Source organism: Manihot esculenta, chromosome 7, assembly GCF_001659605.2.
Source record: "Manihot esculenta cultivar AM560-2 chromosome 7, M.esculenta_v8, whole genome shotgun sequence".
In the NCBI taxonomy this organism is placed as follows: Eukaryota; Viridiplantae; Streptophyta; class Magnoliopsida; order Malpighiales; family Euphorbiaceae; genus Manihot; species Manihot esculenta.
Genome location: NC_035167.2, coordinates 13,117,596 through 13,123,510, shown reverse-complemented (window position 1 = coordinate 13,123,510; position 5,915 = coordinate 13,117,596). Strand labels below are relative to the sequence as shown.

The 5,915-nt window shown below is 30.7% G+C and overlaps 1 pseudogene; it reads right to left on the bottom strand.

Moving 5' to 3' along the window:
- Window positions 1–1,270: 1,270 nt before the first annotated feature.
- LOC110618537 lies at window positions 1,271–4,597 on the bottom strand (annotated as a pseudogene).
- Window positions 4,598–5,915: the final 1,318 nt, after the last annotated feature.

Here is a 5,915-nt window from a genome sequence, read left to right as displayed (position 1 = left end):
ATTATTTAAGAAATTAAATGTATAGAAATGTTTTAATGAGTTCTCAAAAGTATAAAAATTCATTTGTTAATAATAGTAATATTTAAAAATTAAATTATAAATTTCTTTATTATTTATTGCATCAAATGCTATATTGTTATTTAACTATATTATTTTTATATTATTTATATTAACATCAGGTACAGTATGATATTAAAAAATATCGTTAAAACTTAATTTTTATAGTGACTCAAGATACAAATGTATAAATTTTGTCTATGTAATAGGTGAATTTTCAATATATATATTTTATTTTAGATTTTTTTTACAGACGATGTCTAAATAAGAAACTTTTATTAAAAATTATATCAATAATGTATTTTTAATATTAGTATTAATATTTAGATGTTAGTACTATTATTTTTATTATTAGAAATTTAGAATTATTCTTATTTTTAAAAAAATATAAAAATATATATATACATAAAAAAAACGATTTAAAATTAAAGTGGACTGGATTCACAAATTCAGTGCAATGATAAAATACATTTGAATAAATCTGAAAGATTTCAAATTATATAAAAAAAAAAAACTAAGGTGGACCAAACTGAGCCAAAATTTCAATTCCAATTTTGGTTCTTGGTGGAATCGAACGGAAATTAAAGTCACAATCTTAATTCTTATTTATTAATATACAGCTCAAGCTTTCTTCCACTAGTTTTATGAATCTTAGTAATAATATTTTTTTTTCTAAGTATTCGTCTAACACTCTCCCTATTGTTAGTTAAATAATATAATAATTAATTTAAAAAATAATAATTAATATAATAAATATTTTTTATTTAACATAATAGAGAGCGCTTAGACAATTATTTTTGCTAGGATGACACTTGCTAGCATTTGTCATCCTAATATGTGTTTAGAAGTATTTTCTTCACTTCAATGCTCAAGGTGAAAACTGCGGATCAAGAACATTAGAGCCATCTTCAAGCAATTTCACTCTATAATTCAAAATAAATTATTGACTTTTACTCTTTCTTTTTCATAATTAATCACATTTTAAAATTAGAATTTATTTAATTTTTTTTATTAAAATAGTTCACGGCTGTATTTGTTTTATCTAAGTTTTAATATAATCTCAAATTCACATAATTTATCATGTAGAATTCATATATTTCATAAACTCAAAAAGATTTATTTATTGATCATAAACCAAAACATAGTAAAATTAATAGATTTGCAAATTATTAACACTAAATTGATAAGGCTTAAAACGAAATTGGCCATTCGATTAAAACGAAAGCCTTAATTAATCTCCAAGATAATCAAATTAAAGATATAATGGGTTAAAACTCCACTTGTATTAACGGAATATTACCTCAACAAAGGCATAGAAAAGCCACATAATAGTAACATATATTAATTAATAATACCTCCAGAAGCAGCACAGCAGTCAAATCTATCCCAAAGTGCAGAGGAATGATTTCAATCTTCACTCTGGATCTTGTGTAAGAGAAAAATAATCTTTAATTATCATGGTTGTTGATCTCTAGATTCACCTCTACTGAACTTTCTCCGGAGCTGGTTTATCTTTATTGCAACTATCACCCAAAGGTAGTTGAATACTTTGTCGACCAATTGAAAGCTTGTACGTCTCCAAGGAGTTTTGAAGTAGAGAGTGCTACAGACTCCCACAAATCCAGCCATGAACCCCACTCCCAAGCCACAATAAAACCACAGCATGTCAAACTCATCATCTTTGTTACTTCCCTCGACAGGCTTGCCATGTCCAGGTGGCTCCATCTCTTGGCAGCTTTCTAGAGGAGGTCCACATAATTTGCTGTTGCCAATGTAAATGGATTTGTCATCCAGGGTTTGGAGTTGATTCCCATGAGGAATGGGGCCTGATAAATTATTGAATGACAAGTTTAAGTAACTTAAAAAGTTCAAAGCAGAAATGCTTGGAGGAATCGAGCCTGAAAGTTCATTTCTAGACAAATCCAGCGATTCTAATGACTTCAACTTGCCAATCTGTAGAGGAATTTGGCCCTTGAAATTGTTTCCAGACAGATTCAGGTTTTGTATCAGTGAGAGATTCACTAGCTCCTTTGGTATCTCTCCAAAAAGATCATTGTCTGAAACGTCAATGGAGAAGAGAAATACAAGTGTTTTGTTATATAAAAGCTCTCTTCCTTTCATGTAGGCCAAAACATGTTCATTGTATGCTGTCCAGCGATCAGGCATTTGAAAAAGGACAGGGAAAGAAAAAGATGATAACCAATAATCAACAAAACCCGGATCATCAACAATCATTGAAGTGAAATTGCCAAAACAAGGAGGTAAAGTTCCTGTCACCTTATTCTTTGCTAAGTTCAGTACACGAAGAGAAGCAAGGCGACAAAGCTGTGGAGGAATCTCCCCTTCAAACATGTTAGAATGGATACTAAGTATGGCAAGTGAAGATATATTTTCCCCAATCCAAGGAGGAATTGCACCTGTAAATTCATTTTCACTGAGATCAAGAGTTAGCAGATGTTCCAGATTCTTTAAAGATGTGGGGATATCTCCCTTCAGATTGTTGTTCTCCAAGTGCAAGGACTCAAGGCTCGCTAAAGAACCCAAAGAAACTGGAATATGACCACTCAAGTTGTTACTTCCCACATCAAAAAACTTCTAACTGCATTCCCAGCTGCCAGCATTGAGGAAGAGCCCCTGACAGTTGATTCCTTGAAAGATCAAGATAACTTAAATGTGTCATCTTGCACAAAGAATTTGGAATGCTTCCATTCAAATGATTGTTGGAGAGAGATAAAAAATGCAAATTTGGCATCATTTTGCCAATTTTTTGTGGAATTTGGCCCCACAGAAAGTTGTCGGAGATATCTAGTACTTCCACATCTGGAGGAAAAGCAGTCAGAGGACCCTCAAACTTGTTGGAATTCAAGTATATGACCCTAGTAGAACCATCCAAAGATGTTCTCGTCAACTTTGGCAAGTGCTTTGTAATTTGATTATGAGACAGATCCAACCACTGGATATTGGAGGAAATGCTTTCAAACCAATCCGGGATGGCATCAAAGATGCTTGTATTATAAAGGTCAAGAAATTCCAACGAATTATTCGTTTGTGAAATAAGCCATTGTGGAAACTTTGGCCCCACTTTGCAGGATGACAAATAAAGAGATTGAAGCTGAAAAGGAGCTACCCATGTTGGTTCAATATCAAAAACTATTGAATTCCCATACATAACCAATCGAGTCAAGCTCTTCAGTTGTGAGAAGTGAAGCTCGGAAACTATACAATCCAGTGAGTTGTTATGGATGTCTAAAACATCTAGCTTGGAAAGCTGTCCAAGGCTTTGTGGGATACTGCCATTCAATAAATTGTTGCTCATGTCTAAAATTTCTAGCTTTGAAAGTTGTCCAAGACTTGGAGGTATACTTCCATTCAAACTATTGAAATTGAGAGATAATTCTTTCAAGTTTGATATTCTTCCAACTGACTCTGGGATTGGTCCCAAAAGGTAGTTGTTAGAAAGAGCCAGATATTCTAGATGCTTAAAGTTTTCTAGTTTATCTGGAAGACTACCTCTGAAATTATTGCGAGAAAGATCCAGTTTCCTCAAACTACTATGGACGCAACCAGACGAGTTGCCAAAAACTTCACCAATCTCGCCACTGAAAGAGTTGGCGCCCAAGTCCAGCTCAAGCAAATTACAAAAATGAAGCAACTTAAGGAAACTAGCATCACTCAGTTCGCTTGGCAGGGAGCCTCGCAGTGCACTCTCACTTAGATCGAGATTTTGAACGTTGCTAATATTGGAAAACCAGTGTGGGATCGTGGAATTGAAGTAATTTGAACTGAGATCAAGAATGGCAAGAGAAGTGAAATTAACATGTAGAAAGCTAGGAAAAGAGTGAAGGGCACATAAAGACAAGTGCAGCTCCATTAGAGACGGAAGCATATTTATCGAGCTTAACCAGTCATCAACCTTAGAAAGGTCCAAAGAATTCAGGTCTAGATATTTCAATGAAGTAAGGGTAGAAGCAAAGAAGAGGCTATCAACCGTCAATTCTAAATTGTGGCTGAGATCAAGAACCTGCAAGCTTGAAAGGTTTCCAATAAAATGGGGAAGCTTTCCCACGAAATTTGCTGCAGAAAGGTTGAGATATTTTAACATTTTGAAGGAACCGAGAAATGATGGAATCCCAATATCTGAGAAATTGTTGGCACTGAGGTCCAGATAAGTAAGATGTGTGAGATTAAGTAAAAAATGGCTGATCTCACCTCCAATGGCAGATTTTTTCCATTTAAACCAGAATATGCTTCCCTGAGGATTTCGAAGGTCAAGCTTCGTAACATGTCCATTTCTTTCGCTACAGCTGATTCCCTCCCATAAGCAACAGTCTTCTTCAACCCAAGACCCCAATCTGTTTGAAGGATCTGTGAGGCATTTTTTGAAGTTGAGAAGGGCATCTCTCTCACTCTTGATACAACTAGCATTTGAATCAGCTCCATGACTGTGAATAATCAAAACAAGCACCAGAAGGAGCAACATCAGAAAAACACTAGACATGTTTGATTTAAAGTAAATTAACTTAGAGCTTTGGAGATGTTGATTTACATGCTCAGTGCTCAAATGCGTATATTGGTGTCTTGGGTAGTTGGATTACGTACTTGCAAGGCAAGAGGGAAGAAAGTCGCCCAGCTCGGCGCCAATTTTCTTCATTTCCTTTATTGACTTAGACCCTTTTTTCACCTTCGTAGAAATTGCTGCAAACTTATCACTTTCCACCCGTTAAATTTTTTAAACTATAATTATGTATTATAGTGTATTTTTAGTTTACTTACTACTTTCTCCATCACATATTTTTTATTCACTTTCACTTTTTCATATAAATTAAAAATATAACTATTTTAATTAAAAAATAATTTTTTACTAATTATTCAATTATTTTCATCTTTATTTATAAAATTAATCGTTTGCTCGTATGCGGATACGAAAATTATTAACATTATTATTATATAAATTAATATAAAGTTATTTAATTATATAAATTTAATTTATAAAAGGTGTAGTGGCAAGAAAAACTATTAATTATGATTATAGTTAAACTTTTAATTTTAAATAATAAAATCTCAAATTTTAAATTTATTATAATTATAGTCGATTTTTAAAATAATTTATTAAATTGAATAAAAAAGTAAAACTTTATGTTTAATCAAGATTATAACCAAAATTTTTAAGATTATATATCAACTTTATAATTTATTTTGTAATTATAATAGACTCTTAAAATAATTTTAATCAATTTTAAATTAGTATGAGTGTCATGCCATGTATTATTTTTTTACCTTTTTAAATATTTAGTTAAATATATATAACCAATTATTTAACTCTAATTAACCACATATTTAAAAGCATTTAAGTTTTATTATTTTAATCTTTAACTCTTATCATCCCGTTAACCATATGCCTTAAAAAATACTTAAACTTTTTATTATCCTAATCTTAATTTAAATTTTAAAATCTTTAATTTAAAAGTAGTTAGATTTAGAGATTCATTTAAAATGGAGATTTTATATTTCAAATTAGAGATTAGAATAATAAAAGTGAAATGCTTGTAGAATATGTGGTTAAAATTGGTTATATAAATTTAATTAAATACTTAAAAAGTTAAATAAATACTACATAATACGACACTTATACTAATTTAAAATTAATCAAAATTATTTTAAGAATTTACTATAATTATTAAATATAAGGTTTTAGATTTTTCTGTTCAATTTGACAAAACATGTTAAAGATTAACTATAATTGTAACAAATTTAAAAGTTGGAATTTTATCATTCAAAATTGAAAATTTTGATTATAATTGTGATTAAATACAAAGTTATGATTTTTTATCAATAGCTCTTTTATAAATAATATTTAT